This window comes from Macaca nemestrina, chromosome 15 (genome assembly GCF_043159975.1).
Source record: "Macaca nemestrina isolate mMacNem1 chromosome 15, mMacNem.hap1, whole genome shotgun sequence".
Lineage (NCBI taxonomy): Eukaryota > Metazoa > Chordata > Mammalia > Primates > Cercopithecidae > Macaca > Macaca nemestrina.
Window position 1 is genome coordinate 5,243,803 of NC_092139.1, and position 26,425 is coordinate 5,270,227.

Below are 26,425 nucleotides of genomic sequence, written 5' to 3' on the forward strand. Positions count from 1 at the left end.
ATTTCTGGGCTCCCTATCTGTTCCATTGGTGTATGTGCCTGTTTTTATACCCACACCATGCTTTTTTGGTGACTATGGCCTTATAGTATAGTTTAAAGTTGGGTAATGTGATGCCTCCAGATTTGTTCTTTTTGCTTTATCTTGTTTTGGCTATGTGGGCTCTTTTTCGATTCCATATGAAATTTAAGATTTCTTTTCTAGTTCTGTGAATAATGATGGTGGTATTTTTATGGGAATTGCATTGAATTTATAGATTGTTTTTGGCAGTGTGGTCATTTTCACAATATTGATTCTACCCATCCATGAGCATGGGATGCATTTCCATTTGTTTGTGTCATTTATGGTTTCTTTCAGCAGTGTTTTGTAGTTTTTCTTGTAGAGGTCTTTCCCCTCCTTAGTTAACTATATTCCTAAATATTTTATTTTTTGCAGCCATTGTAAAAGGGGTTGAGTTCTTGATTAGATTCTTGGCTTGGTTGGTGGTGGTGTATAGCAGACCTTCTGATTTGTGTATGTTAATTTTGTATCCTGGAAGTTTGCTGAATTCATGTATCAGTTCTAGGAGCTTTTTGGTGGAGTCTTTAGGATTTTCTAGGTATACAATCATATCATCAGCAAACAGCGACAGTTTGCTTCCTCTTTACCAATTTGGATGCCCTTTACTTCTTTCTCTTGTCTGATTGCTCTGGCTAGGACTTCCAGTACTATGTTGAACAGAAGTGTTCAACATCCTCCTGCATCTGTTGCATCTATGTTGAACAGAAGTGTTCAACATCCTTGTCTTTTTCCAGTTCTCAGGGGGAATGCTTTCAACTTTTCCATGTTGGTTGTGGGTTTGTCATAGATGGCTTTCATTACCTTAAGTATGTCTCTTCTATGCCAGTTTTGCTGAGGGTTTTCATCATAAAGGGATGCTGGATTTTGTCAAATGCTTTTTCTGCATCCATTGAGATGATTATGTGATTTTTTGTTTTAAATTATGTTTATGTGGTGTATCACATTTATAGACTTGCATATGTTAAACTATCCCTGCATCCCTGGTATGAAACCCACTTGATCATGGTGGATTATCTTTTTGATATGCTGTTAGAGTTGGTTAGCTGGTATTTTCTTAAGGGTTTTTGCATCTATGTTCATCAGGGATATTGGTCTGCGGATTTCTTGTTTTGTTATGTCCTTTCCTGGTTTTGGTAGTAGGGTGATACTGGCTTCATAGAACGATTTAGGGATGATTTCCTCTTTCTCTATCTTGTGGAATAATGTCAATAGGATTGCTACCAATTCTCTTTGAATGTGTGATAAAATTTAGCTGTGAATCTGTCTGGTCCTGGACATTTTTTTGTTGGCAACTTTTTAAATTCCCATTTCAATCCCACTGCTTGTTATTGGTCTGTTCATAGCTTCTACTTCTTCCTGGTTTAACCTAGGAGGGTTGTATATTTCCAGAAATTTATCCATCTCCTCTAGGGTTTCTAGTTTATGTGCATAAAGGTGTTCATAGTAGCCTTGAATGATCTTTTGTATTTCTGTGGGATTGGTGGTCATATCTCCCATTTTGTTTTTCATTGAGTTTATTTGGATCTTCTTTCTTCTTTTCTTGGTTAATCTAGCTAATGGTCTATCAATTGTATTTATCTTTTCAAAGAACCAGCTTTTTGTTTCATTTATCTTTTTTTGTTTGTTTTGTTTCAATTTCATTTAGTTCTGCTCTGATCTTGGTTATTTCTTTTCTTCACTGGGTTTGGGTTTCGATTGTTCTTGTTTCTCGAGTGCCTTGAGGTGTGACTTTAGATTGTCTCTCTGTGCTCTTTCAGGCCTTTTGATGTAGGCATTTAATGCTATGAACTTTCCTCTTAGCACCACCTTTGCTGTATTCCAGAGGTTTTGATAGATTGTGTCATTATTATTGTTTAGTTTAAAGAAATTTTTAATTTCCATCTTGATTTCATTGTTGACCTAACGATCATTCAGGAGCAGGTTATTTAATTTCCATGTATTTGTGTGGTTTTGAGGGTGACTTTTAGAGTTTATTTCCAATTTTATCCCACTGTGGTCTGAGAGAGTATTTGATATAGTTTCAATTTTCTTAAATGTATTAAGACTTGCTTTGTGGCCTATCACAAGGTCTACCTTGGAAAATGTGTGCTAATGAAGAGAATGTATATTCTACAGTTGTTGGGTAGAATATTCTGTAAATATCTGTTAAGTCCATTTGTTTTGCGGTATAGTTTAACTCTATTGCTTCTTTGGTGACTTTCTGTCTTGATGACCTGTCCAGTGCTGTCAGTGGAGTATTAAATTTCCCCACCATTATTGTGTTGCTGTCTATCTCATTTCTCAGGTCTATTAGTAATTGTTTTATAATTTTGGATCCAGTGTTAGGTGCATATATATTTAGGATTGTGATACTTTCCTGTTGGATAAGTCTTTTTTATCATTATATAACGTCCCTCTTTGTCTTTTTAACTGCTGTTGCTTTAAAGTTTGTTTTGCCTGATATAAAAATAGCTGCTCCCACTCGCTTTTGGTGTCCATTTGCATGAAATATCTTTTTCCACCCTTTTACCTTAAGTAAAGGGACTTAAGGACCTTATGTGTTAGGTGAGTCTCTTGTCAGCAGATACTTGGTTGGTGAATTCTTCTTAATTCTGCCATTCTGCACCTTTTAAGTGGCGCATATAGGCCATTTACCTTCAACGTTAGTATTGAGATGTGAGATACTATTCTATACATTGTGCTATTTGTTGCCTGAGTACCTTGGTTTTTTTTTTTTTTTCACTGTGATTTTCTTTTATAGGTCCTGTGAAATTTATGCTTTAAGGAGGCTGTATTTTGGTGTATTTTGAGGATTTGTTCCAAGACTTAGAGCTCCTTTTAGTAGTTCTTACAGTGCTGGCTTCGTAGTGGTTAACTGTCTCAGCATTTGTTTGTCTGAAAAAAACTGTATTTTTCCTTCATTTGTGAAGCTTAGTTTCACTGGATACAAAATTATTGGCTGATAATTATTTTGTTTAAGGAGGCTAAAGATAGGGCCTCAATCTCTTCTAGCTTGTAGAAGTTTCTGCTGAGAAATTTGCTGTTAATCTGATGGGTTTTCCTTTATAGGTTAACCAATACTTTTACCCCACAGCTGTTAAGATTCTTTCCTTCGTCTTGACTTTAAATAACCTGATAATTATGTGCCTAGGTGATGATCCTTTTGCAATAAATTTCCCGGGTGTTCTTTGAGCTTCTTGTATTTGGATGTCCCGATCTCCAGCAAGGCCAAGGAAGTTTCCCTCAATTATTCCCTCAAATATGTTTTCCAAACTTTTAGATGTCTCTTCTTACTCAGGAACACCAGTTGTTCTTAGGTTTTGTCATTTAACGTAATCCCAAACTTTATGGAGGCTTTGTTCATTTAAAAAAATTTTTTTGTCTTTGTTAGATTGGGTTAATTTGAAAGCCTTGTCTCTGAGCTCTAATATTCTTTCTTCTATTTGTTTGATTCTGAGACTTTCAGTGTATTTTGCATTTCTCTAAGTGTGTTCTTCATTTCCAGAAGTTGTGATGGTTTTTTATTTATGCTATTTCACTGAAGATTTTTCCCTTCATATCTTGTATCTTTTTTTTTAAATTTTATTAAGTTGGACTTCACCTTTCTCTGCTGCCTCCTTGGTTACCTTAATAATTGACCTTATGAATTATTTTTCTGGCAATTCAGAGATTTCTTCTTGGTTTGTATCCATTGCTGGTGAGCTAGTTTGATCTTTCAGGGGTGGTAAAGAACTTTGTTTTGTCATATTACCAGAATTGTTTTTCTGGTTCCTTCTTATTTGGATAGACTATGTCAGAGGGAAGATCTGGTGCTCAAGGGCTGCTGTTCAGATTCTTTTGTCTGATGGGGTGCTCCCTTGATATAGTGCTCTTCCCTTTCCCCTGGGGATGTGGCTTCCTGAGAGCTGAACTGCAGTGATAGTTGTTTTTCTTCTGGATTTAGCCACCCAGTGGAACTACCAGGCTCTGGGCTGCTACTGGGGAGTGTCTGCACAGAGTCCTGTGATGTGAACCGTCTTCAGGTCTCTCAGCCCTGGATACCTGCTCCAGTGGAGGTGGCAGGGCAGTGAAGTGGACTCTGTGAGGGTCCTGGGTTGCAGTTTTGTTTATGGGGCTAGTTTTGTGTTGGTTGGCCTCCAGCCAGGAAGTGGCACTCTCAAGAGAGCATCAGCTGCAGTAGTATATGGAGGATTAGGTGGTGGGTGGGGCCGTAGAGCTCCCGAGAGATTATGTCCTTTGTCTTCCGTTACCGCTACCGCAGTGGGTAGAGAAAGACCATCAGGTGGGGACAGGGCTAGGTGCCTCTGAGCTGACTCTCCCTGGGCAGGGCTAGGTGCATCTGAACTCAGACCCTCCTTGCGCAGGTCTTGCTGCAGCTGCTACAGGAGATGGGCATGTGGCTCTCAGGTCGATGGAATTATGTTCCCAGGGAGATTATGGCTGCCTCTGCTGCATCACACAAATTGCCAGAGAAGTGAGGGAAAGCTGGCAGTTACAGGCCTCACCCAGCTTCCGCACAGCCCAAAAGGCCGGTCTAACTCCCCCTGCCAACAGCACTGTTTATTTCCAGACAGTGGGTGAGCAGGCCTGAGAACTTTCCCCAAGCTACCAGTCTCCGGCTGAGAAGGCAAACAAGGGCTTTTAGGTTTCACACCTCATCACCTGCCACAGCTTCTGTGCTGTGTCTGCACTCCCAATTCACTCCCTCTCCCAGCTTCTTTCCAGGAAACTTCGTGTTCAGTTGAAATTGTTACAAAGTTCAGCTGGAAGTTTCCTTCTCCCCGTGGTCTTTTCCCAGTTCCTCTGACAGCCCTCCCCAAGAATCTCTGTGAGACAAAGTCAGAAATGGCTTTCCTGGGGACCAAGGGTGTCCACAGAACTTTCTGTTGCTTCTTCTACCCCTGTATTTCACTTGACTGTCTAAATTTGTCTCAGTTCCAAGTAAGGTCAAATCCTTCTCCCATGATCTGGACCCTCAGGTTCCCCAGTGAGGGTGTGTGTTCAAGAGGGAACGTCCCCGTTTTACACTTTTGCACTTTGGGCGCTTGCAGCTTTTTGGCTGTCTCCCAGGGCCTGCAGAAGCAATCCACTTTCTTCAAAGCATCTGTGGCTTCTCTTGGCTTCCCTGGTATGTTCCTATGATAGTTCTTAGAGCAAAAGTTCACAATGTGAGCCTCCACATACTGCTGTGTCCATCAAGTGGGAGCTACAAGTTAGACCTGCCTCCTATCTGCCATTTTTCCTCCTCTTCATATATCCAACTCAGTTTCTACAGTGGAAAACCTGAAATCAAAGTGCGCAACCAGCTTCCCCCCGGCTTCGCTCTCCTGGCAGGAGACCTGTCCCTGCCTCATTCCACAGAATGTATCATAAGTACTTGAAGGGAAAAACATCCCTGAGGACAGTCAGAGACAAGGGGAGACAGCGAGACTGCCATTCCCAGTCCTGGGAACGCTGCTCTGTAGCTTGGACAAAGGCGATCCTAAATCAGAGTGGCTGCTCAGCAACATCGTACTGTAGAAAGTGCCTCCTACAGGACCCTAGGGCATGAACTCTCCCAGACCACTGGTATATCTTCTTTGGGACCTTTCTTATTTGAGATGGGCAACATCAGTGTGCTGGCTTTTACTAAAGTCATGACAAACCTGGTCTTAAGGTGCATTCTAATGCCAAAAAGGAGACAGCATCTTAGTGAGGAAGAAAAAAGAAATAATTATAAATTACAAAGAATATTTCAGCAAGCATATTCACTAAAAAACAAAGCAAGCCAGACAGAGAAGACTGGAATAAATAATTAATCCTTCAATGCAAAGACATTGGCATTCATCCACAAGAAACCACAGTGAGCATGGAAATATGACCTCCCAAACAGACAAAGCAAAGAACTAGTGATTGACCCTAGCTAGATGAAAATATGCGAGCTCCCTGACCAATAATTCAAAATAGAAGTCTTAAAGAAACTCTGTGATCTCCAACATGACACAGAAAAGCAACTTAGAAATTTATAATATAAGTTTAATAAAGATATTGAAATTTTAAAAAACACAGACATCGTGGAACTGAGAAATACGTTTGCCGAACTGAAAATTCAGAACAAATCAAGCAAAGGAAATAATAAGTGGACTCAAAGACAGGCTACTTGAAAATACACAGTCAGAAGAGAAAAAAGAAAAATGAAGGAAAAGGAATGAAGATCATCTACAAGATATTGAAAATTGCTTCAAAAAAATCACACCTAACAATTATTAGTGTTCAAGAGAGAGTTGATCAAGAGCAAGCAGTGGAAAGCTGATTCAAAGAAATAACAGAAAACTTCTCAAAACTTGAGAAGGAGATAAATATCCAGGTACAGGAAGGGCAGGTTTGACTCAAATAAGACCAAGCCAAGGCATATAATAATCAAATTCTCAAAGGTTAAGGTCAAAGAAAGGATCCTAAAAGCAGCAAGAGATACAAACCAAATAACATAAGGAGGAGCTCCGATTTACCTGGCAAAAGACTTCTCAATGGAAATCATATGGACCAGGAGGAAGTAGGATAACATTTTCAAAGTGTTGAAAGAAAAAAAAGATAAGAACAGAACAGAACAGAAAAGAAAAGAAAAGAAAAGAAAAAGAAAAGAAAAGAAAAGAATCTGTGATCCAGGAATACTACATCCAGCAAAGTTATCCTTCAAATTTTAAAGACCAACAAAGTTATCCTTCAAATATTAAAGAGAGATAAAGTATACTCCAGATTAACCAAAGCTGAGAGAGCTTACCATTACCAGATCTGTCTTAGAAGAAATGCTAAATAAAGTTCTTCAATATGAAAGAAGAAAAATACTGAAGTGCAAAAAATATATATATATATTTGCAGATATAAAACCTACTGGTAAAATGAAGTGCACAGACAACCCCAGAATAATACTGTAATTGAGGTATATAACCCACTTATAACTCTAGTATGAAGCCAAGAGACAAATCTATCAAAAATAATATAGCTACATCAACCTATATATATATATATATATATATATATATATATATATATATATCAAATATTTATATTGAGACAACAAAAAGTTTAAATATTGGGGTAAGGGAGTGGAATTGAAGTGTAGAGGTTTTTAAAATTTTTTATTTGTTTTTATTCTTTGTGATATAGGATAAGTTGTCATCTCTTTAAAATGAATTGCTATAAGATCTGTTTTGTAATAGATACACTAACAATAAAAAGCAACAAGTTTAAACATACACATTAAAACACTTAACAACAAAGGAAGGGAGTACAAAAATGAAGAGTTACAAAACAATGAGGAAACAGGCAACAAAATGGCAGTAGTACATCCTTACTTATCAATAATAACACTGAATATAAATGAACTCAACCCTCCAATTAAAAAACATCATATGGCTGAATGGATCCAGAAACAAGACCTAACTAACTATATGCTGCCTACAAGAACCCACTCAGTTATACAGACACGCAGAGATCGAATATGAAGGGATGGAAAAAGATATTCCATGAATGGAAATCAAAAAAGAACTGGAGTGGTTATGCTTATATCAGATTTAATGGACTACAAGTCAACAACTTTAAAGAGGGATAAAGAAGGTCACTATATAATGATAAAAGAGTAAATTCAGCAAGGGAATATAATAATTATAAATACCTATGCACCCAACACTGGATCTCTCAAGTATATGAAGCAAACATTACTAAATCTAAAGGGAGAGATAGACTGCAATACAATATTAGTAAGGGATTGCAATACCTGACTCTGAGTAATGGATAGATCATCCAGACAGAAAATCAACAAAGAAACATTGAAGGTAAACTACACAGTAGATCAAACAGGCCTAACTAACATTTGCAGAACATTTCACTCAACTGCTGTGGGATACATATTCCTTTCCTCAGCACATGAAACATTCTCCAAAATAAACCATATCTTAGGCAACAAAACAAATCTCAACAAATTCAAAAAAGTTGAAACCATATCAAGTATCTTTTGAGACCACAGTGGAATAAAGCTAGAAATCAATAAGAAGAAGAACCTTGAAAAATACACAAACACATGGAAACTAGACAACATCCTCTGGAATAACCAATGGGTCAATAAAAAAAAGAAGAAAATTTAGAAATATTTTGAAACAAATGAAAATTGAAACACAACATACCAAAACCTATGGGATACAGCAAAAACAGCACTAAGATGGAAGTTTATAGCAATAAATGCCCATAGCACAACCAAAATACTTCAGATAAACAGGCTAATGATGTGCTAAAAAAAAAACTAGAAAATCAAGAACGAACCAAACCTAAAATGAGTAGAAAGAACTAATAAAGATCAGAGCAAAATTAAATGAAATTGACACTAAAATAACCATACAGAAGATCAACAAAAGAAAAGTTGGTTTTTGCAAAGAAAAACACAATCAAGAAACCTAGTCTTTTGCCCAATTGACTAAGAAAAAAAGAGAGGAGACCCAACTAAATAAAATAAGAAACAAGAAATGAGACATAACAACTGAGCCACAGAAATACAAAGAATCATTAGAGACTATTATGAACAACTATACACCAACAATTTGGAAAACCTATAAGAAATGGATCAATTCCTGGACACATGCAACCTACAAAGACTGAGGCATGAAGAAATAGAAAACCTCAACAAATCAATAACAAGTAACATGACTGAAGCTGTATAAAAAGTTTCCCATCAAATAAAAGCCTGGAACCTGAGGGCTTCCCTGATGACTTCTACCATTTAATAAAGAATTGGTACCACTTCTACTCAAACTCTCCGAAAACACTGACGAGGAGGAAATGCTTCTAAACTCATTCTATGAGGCCAACCTTACCCTGATACCAAAATCAGACAAGGACACTATGATAACAAAAAAGAAAACTACAGACCAATATCATTGATAAATATAGATGCAAAAATCTTCAAAAAAATACTAGCAAACCGAATCCAATGACACATTAAAAAAATAATTTACCTTGATCAAGTTGGACTCATCCCAGGCTCAAGAATGGTTCAACATACAAAAATTAATAAACATGACAAATCACATTAATAGAACCAAGAACAAAAATCATATTATTATTTCAATAGATGCTGAAAAAGCAGTTGATAAAATTCAGTGCTCCTTTATGATTAAAAAAACCCTAAAAAAAAAAAACTGGGCATAGAAGGAACATACCTCAAAATAGGAAAAGCCATACATGACAAGCCCACAGCCAATATCATATTGAACAGGTGAAAATTGGAAGCCTTGCCTTTAAGATCTGGAACAAGACAAGGATGCCCACTTTCACCACTGTTATTTAACATAATACTGGAAGTCCTGGACAGAGAAATCACACAAAAGAAAAAAATAAAGGGCATCCAAATGGACAGGAAGAAGTAAGATTAGCTTTGTTTGCAGATGGCATGATCTTATATTTAAAAAAGCATAAAGACTCACCAAAAAACTGTTAGTGCTGATAAACAAGTCCAGTAGAGTTGCAGAATACAAAATCAACATACAAAAATCAGTAGTATATATAGACCAATAGCAAAAATCTTAAAAGGAAATCAAGAAAGCAATCCCACTTATCATAACTCTAAAGAATATAAAATGACTAGGAATCAATTTAACCAAAGAACTGAAAGATCTAAACAAGGAAAACTATAAAACTCTGATGAAATAAAATGAAGAGGACACAAAAAATGGAAAGATATTCCATGCTCAGGGGTTGGAAGAACTGATATTGTTAAAATGACAATACAGGTTTGATGCAATCCTTATTAACATGCCAATGACATTCTTCACAGAAATAGGGAAAAAAATCTTAAAATATATATGGAATCACAAACTACCCTGAGTATCCCAAGTAATTCTGAGCAAAAAGAACAAAGCCAGATGCATCACATTACCCGACTTCAAAATATACTACAAAGCTATAGTAACCAAATTAGCATGGTACTGGCATTAAAACAGACAAATAGACTAATAGGACAAAATTAATAACCCAGATGTAAATCCATGTAACAGCCAACTTATGTTTGACAAGTATGCCAAGAACATGCAATGGGGAAAAGACAGTCTCTTCAACAAATGGTGCTGGGAAAACAACATTCAGATGCAGAAGCATAAAACTAGACTCCGACCTCTCACCATATACAAAAATCAAATGAAAATGGACTAAATACTTAAATGTAAGACCTATATGTAGGTCCTATAAACAGAGATAAAACTTAACAGATTCCCTGTGGCAAGAAAGGTAAGTAGCTATATATTAATATGATGCAACATTATAATCAAATATTAATAATGCAACAAATAATATTTTGGTACCACTTTTTTTGATACAGGATATCACTCTGTTGCCAGGCTGGAGTGCAGTAATACAATCACAGCTTACTGAAGCCTCAACCTCCTGGGCTCAGGTGATCTTCCCACCTCAGCCCACTGTGTAGCTGGCGCTACTAGTAGTGCACCACCAAACCTGACTAATTTTCCTTACTATTTGTTAGAGATGGGGTTTTACCATGTTGCCCAGGCTAGCCTTGAACTCCTGGGCTAAGCGATCTGCCTGTCTTAGCCTCCCAAAGTGCTGAGATTACATGCACAAGCCACTGGACCTAGCTGGTGCCACTTATTCTTTTAAAAATTTGAATTTTGTCATCTACTCAATATCTCTGTTCTTGTTTTAGTATAAAAATAATCAAACATACCCCTAAAATCTGGGGGAAAGTATGGTTTCCTTTGTCTTTTTAAAGACTACTTCTCGAGCAGTTTTAGGTTCACAGCAAAATTGAGCAGAAGGCACAGAAATATTCCAGATGTCCCCTGCCCCATACATGCAGCCTCCCCCATTATCAATATCCCCCACCAAAGGGGAACATTTGTTAAAACTGACGCATGATTATCACCCAAAGCCCACAGTCTACATTAGGATTTCCTCTTGGTGTTGTACCTCTGTGGGTTTGGACAAATGTATAATGACATGTATCCACCATTACAGTATCATGTGGAATATTTTCACTGCCTTAGAAACCCTCTGTGCTCTGTCTATTCATCAGAATTTTTGTGTGTGTGTATATTTTGGTTGATGGTCCTTTATATGTCTTTTGCAACTATTTTGCCCCAGTCTGTAGCTTGTCTTTTTATTCTCTTGACAATGTGTTTCACAGAAGTTTCTAATTTTAATAAAGTCCAGAATATCAATTTTTCTTCCAACCCTTTGCCTCCACTGATCTTTGTACTTTATGATAAAAAGCTCTCAATTAATTGGGCATAGAACATTCTCACTAAACTGAAGATAATCTAGATTTTTGACTATACCATCATCCAGGAGTGTTATAGTTTTGCATTTTACATTGAAATCTGTAACCCATTTTGAGTTAATTGTTATGAAAGGTATAAAAGTCTCCATAGTTTTGTCTTTTTCAGAATGTCAGAATGTTGGACTTATACAGTATCTAGTCTTTTCAGATTTCCTACTTCTACTTAGTAATATGCATGTAAGATTCCTCCATGTCTTTTCATGGCTAAATAGTTCCATTTATTTTTTGCCCTGAATAAGATTCCATCGTCTGGATGTACTACAGTTTATCTACTGCAGAACAGCTTGGTTGCTTTCCAGTTTTAGCACTTATGAATAAAGCCATAATAAACATCTGTGTGCAGGTTTTTTTTGTGTAAAAATATGTATTTAACTCCTTTGAGTAAATGCCCAAGAGTGTGATTGCTGGATCATACGGTAAGGGTTTATGCAGTTTAGTAAGAAATCACCAAACTGTCTTCCTAAGTGGCTGCACCATTTTGCATTTCCAGCAGCAATGAATGAGAGTTCCTGTTGCTCCTTATTTTTGCCAGTATGTAGTGGTGTCCATTTTGGACTTTGGCAATTCTAGAAGGTGTGTAGTGGTATCTCATTGTTGCTTTAATTTCTTTTCCCTGACGACATATGATGCGGATGACCTTTTCATATCCTTATCTGCGATCTGTAGATCTTCTTTGGTGAGGTGTCTGTTAAGGTCTTTAGCTTTTTAAAAACAACAAACAAACAAACAAACAAACAAGCAAAACCAGGTTGTTTTTTCCCTCGTTGTTGAGGTTTAAGAATTTCTTTTGTATATTTTGGTTGATGGTCCTTTATATGTCTTTTGCAACTATTTTGCCCCAGTCTGTGGCTTGTCTTTTCATTCTTTTGACAATGTGTGTCACAAAAGTTTTTAATTTAATAAAGTCCAGAATATCAATTTTTCTTGCATAGATCATGCCTTTGGTGTTATAGCTAAAAAAGTTCTTGCCAAACTCAAGATAATCTAGATTTTTGCCAATACTATCATCTAGGAGTTTTATAGTTTTGTATTTTACATTTAAGTCTGTAATGCATTTTGAGTTAATTTTTGTGAAAGGTCTGTGTCTAGATTTATTTTTAATATGTGGATGTCCAGTTGTTCCAGCACCTTGTCGAAAAAGACTATCTTGACTGGGTGCGGTGGCTCACACCTGTAATCCCAGCACTTTGGGAGATCGAGGTGGGTGGATCACCTGAGGTCAGGAGTTTGAAACCATCCTGGCCAACATGGTGAAACCCCGTCTCTACTAAAAATACAAAAAAATAGGCCAGGCGTGGTGGCTCACGCCTGTAATCCCAGCACTTTGGGAGGCCGAGGCAGGCGGATCACGAGGTCAGGAGATTGAGACCATCCTGGTGAACACGGTGAAACCCCGTCTCTACTAAAAATACAAAAAAATTAGCCAGGCGTAGTGGCGGGCGCCTGTAGTCCCAGCTTCTAGGGAGGCTGAGGCAGGAGAATGGCGTGAACCCGGGAGGTGGCTGAGCTTGCAGTGAGTGGAGATCACGCCACTGCACTCCAGCCTGGGCGACAGAGCGAGACTCCATCTCAAAAAAAAAAAAAAAAAAAAAAAAAAATTAGCCAGGCGTGGTGGGTGCTTGTAATCCCAGCTACTTGGGAGGCTGAGGCAGGAGAATCACTTGAATGCAGGAGGTGGAGGTTGCAGTGAGCCGAGATCACACCACAGCACTCCAGCCTGGGCAACAAGAGTGAAACTCCGTCTCAAGAAAAAAAAAAAAAAAAAAGACTATCTATTTTATTGCCTTTTCTCCTTCATCAAAGATCAGTTGACAATATTTTTGTTTATACATTTCTGGGCTCTCTATTCTGCTCCATTTGTCTATCTGCTTATTCTTTTGCCACTACTGCACTGTCTTGGTTACTGTAGCTTTATATCCTATCCTGAAGTTAGGCAGTGTCAGGTCAACTTTGTCCTTCTAAAATATTATGTTAGGTATTATAGTCCTTTGCCTCTTTAGAATCAATTGGCCATTGTCTTCAAAATAACTAGCTGTGCTTTTGACTGCCGTTGCATTGAATCTATAGACCAACGCAGGAAAAACTCACATTCTGACACCATCAAGTCTTCCTGTCCATAAACATGAAATATCTCTCCATTTATTTAATTCCTCTTTGATTTCTTTTAACACAGTTTTATCATTTTCCTCACACAGAGCTTGTATATATTTTGTTAGATTTATACCTAGGTATTTAGAAAAGCAATTGCTTTTTTTTTTTTTTTTACATTAACCTGGAATCCTGTAACTGCTATAATGGCTTATTCATTGCAGGATATTTTTATAGACTCCTGTATATTCTCCAAGGACAATAATGTCATCTACAAACAGACACAGTTTTATTTCTTTCTCCCCAATTAGTGTACTTTCTATTTTCTTGTATTGCTATATTGCATTAGCTAGAGCTTCCAGTACAATGTTAAAAAAGGGGGTGGTGAGAAAGCATTCTTGCTTTATTTTTTACCTTCTCATGAAACTTCCAGTTTTTCACCATTAGCTATGATGTAAGCTATAATTGTTTATGGCTATAATTTTTCAAATTGAGGAGGAGGTCCTCTATTCCTGGTGTGCTGGGAATTCTTTTTATTATTATGAATGGATGTTGGATTTTGTCCAGTGCTTTCTTCCTGCATTTATTGATATGATCATGTGATTTTTCTTCATTAACCTTTTGCTGTGATGGATTACATCACGATTTTTGAAAGTTGAACCAGTCTTGCATCCCTGGGATAAATTCCACGTGGTTGTGGTGTATCATTCTTTTCTTTATTCTTTTTCAGTTTAGATGCTGACTGCTATAAACTTCTGTCTTAGTACTGCTTTTGTTGCAGTTTTGGTATGTTGTGTTTCTATTTAAATTTGTATTTCTCTACTTTGTAGTTCTTTGAAGCTGAGCCTCTTTTATATGATTATGGGCCATTCGTATTTCATTTTCTCTGAATTCTTTGTTTATATCTTTTACTTGATTTGAAAAATTTGGTTTTTACTTGAATTCTTCTTTGATTTTAGCCATTCTCTATATATTATAGACATAATGATTTTGAGATTGTTTCATGTTGCACATATTAACATGTTTAAAAATTTTTTTATAGCTGAGTAGATTGAGACATGCCACAATTTGTTTGCTCGCTAATGGATGGAGATTTGAATTGCTTCCAATCTGGGGCTGTTAGGAATAATGCTGAGCATAAAGAATTTGTATGCCCTTGTAAGAGTGTGTGCATCTGTGTGTGCATCTATGTATGTCTTCATGTCTCCTGGGTAAGCACCTAGTGAAATGGGAAAAGTTCCCTTATCCCCCTCACAGGGCGTGCGATGGGGGTGTGGCTCACTTCTTCAGTGCCCCCTGCTCAAACCTCCAGGGGGAACTTGTGTTAGTCCACTCAATTCGCCCAATTCCTTCTGCCTTATCACAAGAACAGAGGGCTTTCTGGATCCTGGGGTTCTTGCCTTGGTGTACCAGAAGAATCGGAGGACACGCGGGCTTGGAGAATGAGTGAAAGGCTTTGTTGAGTGGAAGTAGCTCCCAGCAGGTGGGGGAGCAAGAAGGGAGTGGTTTTCCCCCAGGAGTTGGGCCACTCAGCGGCCTGGGCTGTCCTCTGACCACCCTGGCCAAACCCCGCATCATTCCACCGGTGGATGCCCCGCCAGCCTGCCTGGGTCTGTCAGTGTGCTTTTCCCCGACATGCTCCCCTCGACAGCCTCTCGACATCCAGCCACTTGTGTGCTCTTCCACCAATGTGTTTCTCTTGATTTCCAGCTACTTGTGTGTCTGCCTGCTAAGGTCTTGGGGTTTTTATAGGCACAGGTTGGGGGTGTAATGGGCCAGGGTGGTTTTGGGAAATGCAACCTTTGAGCGTGAAGGCAGGAGTGCCTGTCCTCATCTAGGTCTGGGAACACAGGCCCAGGGGTGGAGCTTTAGCCAGGGACCATGCCCTTCCCTTCCCAGCACTGCCCTGCCCCCCTTCCATATCACTAGCTGTAGATTCCACTGGATCACCCACTGGGTGGGTGACCAGTGCATGTCTGACAGTAAAATGTGATCGATGCCTGTCTGACTGTATAAGGCAATCAATTCATATCTGGTTGTATAAGGTGCTGCCGCGCTATTTCCAAGGGACTGCACCATTTTGCATTCTCATCAGCAATGTAATGGGTCTATTATTAATTTTCGAAGAATAATACAAACATATCTGGAAATTAAGTTTTGATTTCCAACACAATATTATATCTACAGTATATAAGCACATATGTATAAGCACTATCTATCTACAGCATATAAGCACATATGTACCTCCTTCTTAAACCAAAGCTTTTGTGGATCCTCAACACATTTGAAGAGTGCAAAGGGGTCACAAGACCCCACTGTTAGACCCCACTGTTTCACAGCAGCATTTAGAAATGAAAGGTGTCTTTTCCAGCAGCCACAAGGGGGAAGCCGTGATCTCTTCTGTGTTTCTCTGAACAGAGGGCATTTTAAAAGACTCAAATCCACAAAGACCTCCTGAACATGTCCCAGCCCACTCATTGAAACACATCAAGCTGAGATTATAAAATTCTGGACTATGAAAATCTATTTTAATGGTGCATTAGCATTGAAATAGCAGGGTTTTGTCATTAGGCGGCTAAGCTGTTGTTAACGTTGATTGTTTTACCTTTTTCATCAAAAGATGCAAAAGTGAAATTTTTCCACACCCTTCCCATCCCCAGCACTCTGGCTGTCCCCAGTGGATGTGAAAATGCAAATTACGGAAATGCTGAGTTGCGCAATTCAGTATCCATAAGATCAAAACAGACTGATTGCTCTGCAGCAACACAGCCTGTCTACACCAGATGCAGGCCACAGCCCTCAATTCTGACGCTCTGCAGGCAGCCCCTCCATGGAGGCAGGACGCTAGGAGGGGTCCTGGGACCTCCACCTGCAGCCCATGCTCTCATCCCCCACTGGGCAGACCTCAGGCTGGACCCCATCTAGATGAGGACAACTCCTGAGGTGTGTAGCCTGGGTCCTCCCTGCGCACCTGTGTGCTCTTGCAAATGGAGACGGTGGCTCTGCCTGCAGCGTGGGCGCCATCCTGGCAGAGGGCCAGGGTGTGCATAGCGAGGGGACCTGGACTCAGGTAAGGCCTGAAAGGCTTGGGTATCTATTCACACCCAGAAGCTTTAGATGCTTGTCCAGGCTCCTTTCTTCTCACAGAGGGCGACGAGGGATCAAAGCGGCACATAAACTACAACACATGTGTACAGCCATGCAGTAACGGGGCTGGACGTGGGTGAGGGGTGTCTGGGCAGGAAGCGGCCCCTGCCAGGCTGGAGCGATGTCAGCCCATGGTCCCGGCTCCACCCGGGTGGGCGTTGCAGGCTCTCGGCCCTAGCTCAGTCCGAGGGTCACTCACCCACCTTGGGGGACTGGGCTGGAACCAAGTGACAGGAGGCTTAGTGTGCACCTGGTGCATTGTTTTACCTGGAACATTTGAATATTTCAATATCCATTTCTTTTTAAAACAAGCCTCCCCCTCTGTCAGCCATTAATATAGAATCACTATGGAGCCGTGAATATGTAAAATTTCCATGACTTTCGGAACGTTTCCATAAGTTTGGAAAGAGCCACCGAAGACTCTCCTCTCCCGCGTCCGCAGCCCGCGCCTTCCACCGGGAGGCGGGCGCATTTCTTCCAGAGAATACGGAACCGAATTACTACAGCGGAGCCTCGGCCGCAGTCTCTCCAGCCGCCGCTAGAGGGAAACCTGATCCCGTGCAAGTTTCCTAGGGGCTCCCAGAGCAAGCACTGCCTGCTGGTTCTGGGAATGGGTGAGCCTTGGGAAAGCAGAGAAAAAAGTGATCCTCATGCGTCCTCCTCAAGCTCCAACAGTGCTCAGCATTTGGCCAATCTACTTTAAAACCATCCCCCTATAGCCCACTTTTTTTCTTAAAGTATCTTCAAGCAAATCCCAGACTTGACATGGCTTCGCTTGCAAATAATTCAAGATATCTCCCCTCCAGAAAGTGCTTCTTCAATATATTAAGTAACAACTGTACCATCCTCACACCTCACAGATTGCCGTCAATCCCCTGCTATCATATGATGACAGTTTTCGGCTTTTACGGCTTCTTGGAGATCTCATAAATGCCTCTTGGGAATCCCAAAAGGGGAAGAAATAGAAAAAGGAAGAGAAGAAACATCGGAAACAATTATAACTGTGGATTTCCCCAAATTAATGTCAGACATGAAACCACAGATCCAAGCTCAGAGAGCACCAGGTAGGATAAATGCCAAAAGCAAGATAAGATCACACCCAGACCCATGTTTTTCAAATTACAGAAATGTTGAGTGACTCAGGAATTGTAGAAATGGGTGGGTATGATATTTAAAATAAAAAATGATAACTAGTTTTTCTCAACATGTTTGCTTTTTCCTCCTCACCCTGCGTCTTTCACCACCCACTATAGTTGGGGCATACGTCATTTTCCTTCGTAACATTTTTTTTTTCTGAACAGAAAAATAACTGTGACACTGAGATTCTGTTTAGATTTACATCTATACATGTCATTTTGGGGGGTGCTAATAAACACAGTATTGTGTTTTTAATTTCAGATTCCACTCGTTCAGTGCAAATGTGAAGGAAAATGATTGACTTCTGTATGTTAACCTTGTATCCTACAACCTTGCTAGGATCACTTATTAGTTCCAGAAAACTTTATGTTGAGTCTTTTGAATTTTCTACATAGACAAGTCATCTGCAAACAGTTTATTTCTTCCTTATTAACCGGTACACATTTTTTCTTATCTTATTGTATTCTTTATTACTTCCAGTGCAATATTGATAAGGCGTGTTGAGAGAGGACATCCGTGCCTTGTTCCAGATCCTAGTGGGAAAGTTTCAAGTTTCTCATTATTATATACGACGTTAGCTGTAGGGCTTTTTTTTTTTTTTTTTTTTTTTTTTGAGACGGAGTCTCGTTCTGTCATGCAGGCTGGAGTGCAGTGGCGCGGTCTCGGTTCACTGCCAGCTCCGCCTCTCAGGTTCACACCATTCTCCTGCCTCAGCCTCTGAAGTTGCTGGGACTACAAGTGCCCACCACCACACCTGGCTAATTTTTTTGTATTTTTAGTAGAGATGGGGTTTCACTGTATTAGCCAGGATGGTCTCGATCTCCTGACCTCGTGATCCGCCCGCCTCGGCCTCCTAAAGTGCTGGGATTACAGGTATGAGCCACCGTACCTGGCCAGCTGTAGGGTGTTTTTCTAGATATATGTATCAAGTTGAGGATGTTTTCCTATATTCCTAGTTTACTGCGAGATTTTTTAACCATAAATTGGATTTTGTCAAATGCATTGTCTGCATCTATTGATAGGATCGTGTGATTTTTTCTTTCTTTTCTTTTTTTTTTTTTTACCTTCATTATGTAATGGATTATATCAATTGATTTTCTAATGCCAAACCAGCCTTGTGTATTTGGCATAAATCCCCCTTGGTCATGGTATAAAATTATTTTTATGCATGTTGGATTCAATTTGCTGATTTTTTTGACAATGTTTACATCCATGTTCATGAGAGATTGTGGTCTGTAGTTTTCTTATCATGTCTGGTTTTGGTTTTAGGGTGATGTTGGCTTCATAGAATAACTTAGGAAATATTCCCTCCCCCTTCTATCTTCTGGAAGAAACTGTGGAGAATTGGTAAAATTTCTTCTCTAAATGTTTGGTAGAATTCACCAGTGAATTTATCTCAGCCTGCTGCTTTCTGTTTTGGAAAGTTATTAACTATTTACTCAATTTCTTTAATCGATATAAAGCTATTCCAATTTTCTGTTTCTTGTGTGAGTCTTGGCATATTTTCCTTTCAAGTAATTGGTGTATTTCATCCAGGTTTTAAGTTTTTAGGCATAGAGTTATTCATTGCATGTCTTGATTATCCTTTTAATGTCTATGGGCACTTAGGATGTTCCCGCTTTCATTTCTGATATTAGTCATTTGTTCTCTCTATTTTTTTCTTAGTTACACTGGCCAGAGGCTTATTCATTTTATTGATCCTTACAAAGAATTGGTGTTTGGTTTCATTGAGTCTCTCTATTGACTTCCTGTTTCCAGTTTTATTGATTTCTGCTCTAATTTTTATTAGACCTTTTCTTCTGCTTACTTTGGATTTAGTTTGCTCTTCTTTTTCTAGCTTCCTAAGGTGGAACTTTGATAACTGGTTTTAGACCTTCCTTTTTTCTTTTTTCTTTCTTTTTTTTTTAATCAGACGGAGTCTCACTTCATTGCCAGGCTAGAGTGTAGTGGCATGATCTCGGCTCACTGCAACCTCCACCTTCCAGATTCAAGCGATTCTCCTGCCTCAGCCTCCCGAGTAGCTGGGACTACAGGCCTGTGCCGCCGTGCCCGGCTAATTTTTTGTATTTTCAGTAGAGACGGGGTTTCACCGTGTTATCCAGGATGGTCTCGATCTCCTGACCTTGTGATCCGCCCACCTCAGCCTCCCAAAGTGCTGGGATTACAGGCATGAGCCACCGCGCCCAGCCTAGACCTTTCTTTTTTCTAATAAACACATTCAATTTTATAAATTTCCCTTTAATCACTGCTGTCACTGAATCCCACACATTTTCATAAGTAGTGTTTTCATTTTAATTTCTTTCAAAATATCATTAAGTTTCTCTTCAAATGTTTCTTTTGACCCATGTATTGTTTAGAAGTGTGTTGCTTAATCTCTATAGATTTTGATATTTTCCAGTTATCTTTCTGTCATTGGTTTTAGTTTAATTGAGATCTGAGAGAAGACATTATATGATTTCTATTCTTTTATGTACCTCAAGGTAAATTTTACCATCCCATAATGCAGCCAATCTTGGTGAAAGTTTCATATAAACTTGAGAAACATGTGTATTCTGCTGTGGTTGAAGTAGTCTATAGATGACAGTTTTAGGCAGTATAGACAGTGGTATTGAGTTCAACTATATCCTTTCTGATTTTCTGCCTGCTGGTTCTATTTCAAAAGAGGGGTGTTGAAGTCTCCAACTAAAAAACTTGATTCATCTATTTCTCCTTGCAGTTCTATCACTTTTTGCCTTATGCAATTTGACACACTATTTTCAGCACATACACTTTAAAAATTATGTCTTCTTGCAGAATTGACCCCTTATTATTATACAATGCTCTTCTATATCCCTAATACATTTCCTTGCTTTGAAGTCACCTCCGGCTGAAATTAACATACCTACTTCTAGTTCATGTTGATTAGCATTAGCATGGTATATCTTTCTCGATCCATTTACTTTTAACTTACATGCATCTTTATTTTTAAGATGTGTCTCTTGGAGGCAACATATAGTTGGCTCTTATTTTTTGATCCACTCTGAAAATTCTGGGCTTTTACTTGGTGCATTTAGAACATGGATGTTCAAATGATTATTTATAGAGATAGATTAAATTCTTCCATATTTGTTGTGGTTTCTCCATTTGTAGCCCTTGTGTTTTGTTTCTGTTGTGTCTTCCACCCCTTTTCAGCCATTTATGATTTTATCATTTAATATTATTTCATTCTCCCTCATGTCTTAGCATACCAGTTATACTTTTTAATTTAACTTTTAAAAAGTGGTTGCCCTAGAGTTTGCAGTGTACATTTACAATTAACCCAAGCCAACTTTCTTTTATCTTTTTTGTTTTTTAGACAGAATCTCCCTCTGTTACCCAGGCTGGAGTGCAGTGGCACAATCTTGGCTTACTGCAACATCCGCCCCTCAGGCTCAAGTAATTTTCATGCCTCAGCCTCCTGAGTAGCTGAGATTACAAGCATGTGCCACCATTCCTGGCTAATTTTTTTGTATTTTTAGTGGAGACAGGGTTTCACCATGTTGGCCGGGCTGGTCTTAAGCTCCTCGCCTGAAGTGATCTGCCCACCTCGGCCTCCCAAACCTGGGGTTACAGGTGTAAGCCACCACACTCAGCCTTCTTTCTTTCTCTCTTTCTTCTTTTCTTTCTCTTTTTCTTTCTTTCTTTCTTTTTTTTTTTTTTTTTCTCAGATGGAGTTTCACTCTTGTTGCCCAGGCTGGAGTGCAATGGTGCAGTCTCAGCTCACGGCATGCAAACTCCGCCTCCCAGGTTCAAGCGATTCTCCTGCCTCAGCCTCTCAAGTAGCTGGGATTACAGGTGCCCGCCACCATGCCTGGCTAATTTTTTTTTTTTTTTAGATGGAGTCTCACTCTGTCACCCAGGCTAGAGTGCAGTGACATGATCTCGGCTCACTGCAACCTCTGCCTCCCGAGTTCAAGTGATTCTTCTGCCTCAGCCTCCCGCGTAGCTGGTATTACAGGCGCATGTCACCAGGCCCGGCTAATTTTTTGTATTTTTAGTAGAGACGGGGTTTCACTGTGTTAACCAGGATGGTCTCAATCTCCTGACCTCGTGATCCGTCTACCTCGGCCTCTCAAAGTGTTGGGATTACAGGCACGAGCCACCATGCCCAGCCACATTTTTGTATTTTTTGTAGAGACGAGGTTTTACCATGTTGACCAGGCTGGTCTTGAACTCCTGACCTCAGATGATCTGCCCTCCTTGGCCTCCCAAAGTGCTGGGATTACAGGCATGAGCCACCACACCTGGGCCCACTTTCCTTTTATATTCAGCTTTATGAAGGTTTGGTTCAAATAGAAATTGTATGTATTCATGGTGTACAAGGTGGTGTATTGATACATGCACACATGTACACATTATGTGATTAAATTAGGCTAATTAACACATCCATCACCTTGCATACTTATTTTTGTATGTGGTGACCTTAAGATCTGCTCTCTTGGCAATTTTAAGTATGCATTACATCTTATTAACAGTAGTCAGTATGCTGTGCAACAGATCTCCAGATATTAATTCTCCTGCTTAAAGGTTTGTATCCTTTGACTAACATCTCCCCATTGCCCTCTACCCTGCCCCTGGATACCCGCATTTCTACTCTCTGCTTCTATGACTTCAGCATTTTTTGTTTTTATTTTTTGACAGAGTTGTGCTCTCTCGCCAGACTGGAGTGCAGTGGCGCTATCTCAGCTCACTGCAACCTCTGCCTCCCAGGTTCAAGTGATTCTCCTACCTCAGCCTCCCAAATCGCTGGAACTACAAGTGCCCGCCACCACGCCTGGCTAATTTTTTTGTATTTTTAGTAGAGACGGGGTTTCACCATGTTGGCCAGGATGGTCTTGATCTCCTGACCTTGTGATCCACCTGCCTCTGCCTCCCGAAGTGCTGGGATTACAGGTGTGAGCCACCACGCCTGGTCCAACTTCAGCAGTTTTACATTCCACATATAAGGAAGAATGTGCAGTATTTTTCTCCCTTTACCTGGCTTATTTCACTTAGTATAATGTCTTCTAAGTTCATCCACATTATTGCAAAGGTCAGGATGTCTTTCTTTGTTAGGTTTGAATAGTATTCCATGTCATCTATGTCTACCGCGTTTTCTTGATCCACTCATCAGTGGATGAACACGTGGGCTCTTTTCATGTGTTGGCTGTTGTGAATAATGGTGCAATCAACATGGGAGTGCAGATATCTCTTTCACATTCTGACTTCATTTCCTTTGGATATATACCAGAAGGAGGATTGCTGAATCATATGGTAGTTCTGGTTTTAATTTTTTGAGGAAAATCCATAAATATTTTCCATAGTAGCTATACCAATTTACATTCTCACTAGCAGAGTCCAAGGGTTCCATTTTTACCATATCATCATCAACACTTATCTGATGTCTTTTTGATCACAGCCATTCTATCAGGGAAAATCAGGCAGGATCTGGAAGTGGGGCAAGGGCTCAGGCGAGCACACACCTGCTCCCAGCTCAGCTGTATCCTTTCCAGGCCAGCCTCTGTCATCACAGGGTCCTGAGCTGAGGGCTGGGTGTTAGTGCAGCTCTCACATAAAAATCATACATTTTCCTAGGACATTTTACTAGATTTCAGGGAGAAATTGATTGCTTTTATATTAAAACAAAAGCTGGGAATTGAGTCCAAGGCAAAACACAAATGCTTCATCATTTTTATGAGTTTACAAGGGGCACCATCAGTGATGAAGAGGCTTGCACCATCAATATTCTGCTGGCCAAGCCTCTCTTGTGCCCTGCACAGCCCTTCAGGGAACCTGCTGCAGGTTCTTCTCCCTTTAAGAGCAGAAGCCCTGCAATTCTTCTGGTAACCACCGGAGGGACACACAGCAATTTGAGGAGCCAGGACCGAGCCTTGGGTCAGAGCTGAAACACCTGTGTGTGAGTTTCTCTGGCGCTCCTTGCCCTGAGCTGGCTCTTGCCTCAGTCACACCTGTGTTTCCGGGGAGACAAGCCCTGGAGTGTAAAATCACATCCAGGTGTCTAGGTGCAAGAGAGCAAAAGGGTTCATTAAGATGCCATCTCTAATCCATTGCAGAGCAACTTGGAAGGTCATGAGTCCTCCCAAGGGCTCTGGGGAGAGAGGTTGGAGGTGGCTTGGTGATGCTGTGCGATGAGCGTGAGGGAGGGCTCAGATGCACCTGGGGCTGAGGTGTCCAGGGCTGCTGGACAGTGCGCTGGGCAGAGCTCTGGGAGCTGAGACTGCATAGCCCGTGGATTTGGCTGAGCAGTGGCCTCACACACATGCTGGTTGTTGGATGGTGAGCTTCAGGGTAGAATGAGGGCCTGAGGGTCAAGGCAGATGCATTGTGTAGATTCTAGAACACAGCAGGACAATGCCAGTGATGACAGCTAGCTGTGACGGAGACCCGTGATAAGAATGGCAATTACAGTCACAATCCAGCAGGAATTGTGGCTGTCCTGGGCAGCACTGTTGCTTATCTTTCATGACCCTCATGGGCATTGAAAATTTCCTAAATTATATTTTCCCTTGGCACTTGCTGGACAAAACGTCCTCCAGATCTTTCCAACACTGGGACACAATCCCACTGAGAACACTGGGACACAATCCCACTGAGAACAGGGGCGGCCAGCGAGGACGCTGCAGCGGAGGATGAGGGCAGCCCCTTGTGCGGTGCAATCCAACATCTATCCACGGTCCTTTGCTTCACCCTTAAAAGTGGAGTTTCATGTTTTCTTCTCAACTGTATGGATGTGGATTTGGGTAGAACAGTGGTGTTCCAATTATTTTCCTACAAGTGAGGAGAGCCCAAGGTTCATCCTTGGCCTCACAGGTGGCCAGCACCCAGCCAAGGGCCCAGGCGGCAACAGCCCAATCAGAGGTACTGGGACTCAGGGACCCAAAAGAGGGCCTGGGGCTGGGGCTGGCAGGCCGTGCAGCAGCCTCACGCCTGGGACCCCTTCCTGTCCAGATTCTTGTTTTGCTCTCTGTGTCTCCCCTGTCTCACCCACTGCAAATCTCTGTTCTGCTGCTCTGAATTCAGGGACCATGGTGAGGCTCTGAAGCCTTTTCTGTGCAGGAAGGAGTTTGAGTGAGTGTGTAACAATGGCAATTTGATTAATGTATGATCATCTGTCTGTAGCGGTCTGTTCTCTGCCAGGTGCTTCAGGCTGGGGGTGCCTCACTGTCTCTATTCCACCCTCACTGAACCCACAGATCTGGACCAGGTCTCCTGGAAGAAAGGGCTGATTCCACTCTGGGGCAGTCAATGCGTAAGCTAAGCCAGGAGCATCTTGTCAGCCAGGAGGCAAGGACACTCTCCACTTTGGGGTGCTAGCCTAAGGGTGCAGGAGCTGACCTGGAGAGGCTCCCCTGGCCTGGGTGAAGACACGGACCGTCCAGAAGAATGACAGTGGCAGGTGACTGAAACACATCAATTTTAGAAAAGAATGTGAGTTTGTCATTTTAAGAAAGATTTTCGAAATGCTCGAACATCACCTCTTTATGATGTAACTTGAAGGAATGAGAAGCATCGATCCCGCCTTTCCTGTCCAAACCATATACCAGAAAAACCAAATACTGATGAGAAAATGTTCTTCTACTTCTTATATATAGAAGAATCTGGCTTATAAATGCTGAAGGAATGATACAAATAGAACGTCACCATTTTGCAATTTCTTGTGAAAGGAAGGAACTTGGCAACATTCATGAATGGCTGCTGACCCCATGAGCAGCGACGTGGATGGTGAACGGATGATGAAGGATCCAACTGCATTGACAATCACAACAGCCCAGAAACAGACACAGCCTGACCCTCCTGCCTCTGGGTGGAGCAACAGGAATGCATCCCTGATCCATCTGCAGGCTTTCCCAGAGGACCCAACCCGGTGTTGCGAGGACGGGTTCCCAGGAATACAGGGGTGTTAGGGTGATTATCTCACACCCAGACGCCCTCTAATGTAAGTATGAAATGTGCTCACCAAATACATGTCACACAGAAAACAAAACAACATAAAAAACCCAACAGCTGACACACGAGCAAATAATGAAGAAAGGAAGGGACAAGGCGCAGTGGCCCATGCCTGTACTTCCAGCACTTTGGGAGGCTGAGGTGAGTGGATCCCTTGAGCCCAGGAGTTCAAGACCAGCCTGGGCAACATGATTAACCCCTCTCTCTACAAAAACTACTAAATTTAGCCATGCATGTTGGCATGTGCCTGTAGTCCCAGCTATTGGGGAGGTTACGGTGGAAGGATCACTTGAGCCTGGGAGGCGGAGGTTGCAGCAAGCTGAGATCGCACCACCACATACCAGCCTGGGAGGCTGGGGAACACAGGAAGACCCTGTCAGAAAGAGAGAAAGAGAGAAAGAGAGGAAGGAAGGAAGGAAGGAAGGAAGGAAGGAAGGAAGGAAGGAAGGAAGGAAGGGAGGGAGGGAGGGAGGGAGGGAGGGAGGGAGGAAGGAAGGAGAGAGAGAGGAAGAAAGGAGCCCCACATGTAAACAGACACTTTAGAAACATATTATCCAACAAATATAAATGTATGGGTCTGAAGGCGACCCAATAGTCCCATAGACAGTTGTGTTTTTTTGTTTATGTTTTTGTTTTTGTTTGAGACGGAGTCTCGCTCTGTCACCCAGGCTGGAGTGCAGTAGCGCAATCTCGGCTCACTGCAAGCTCTGCCTCGCAGGTTCACGCCATTCT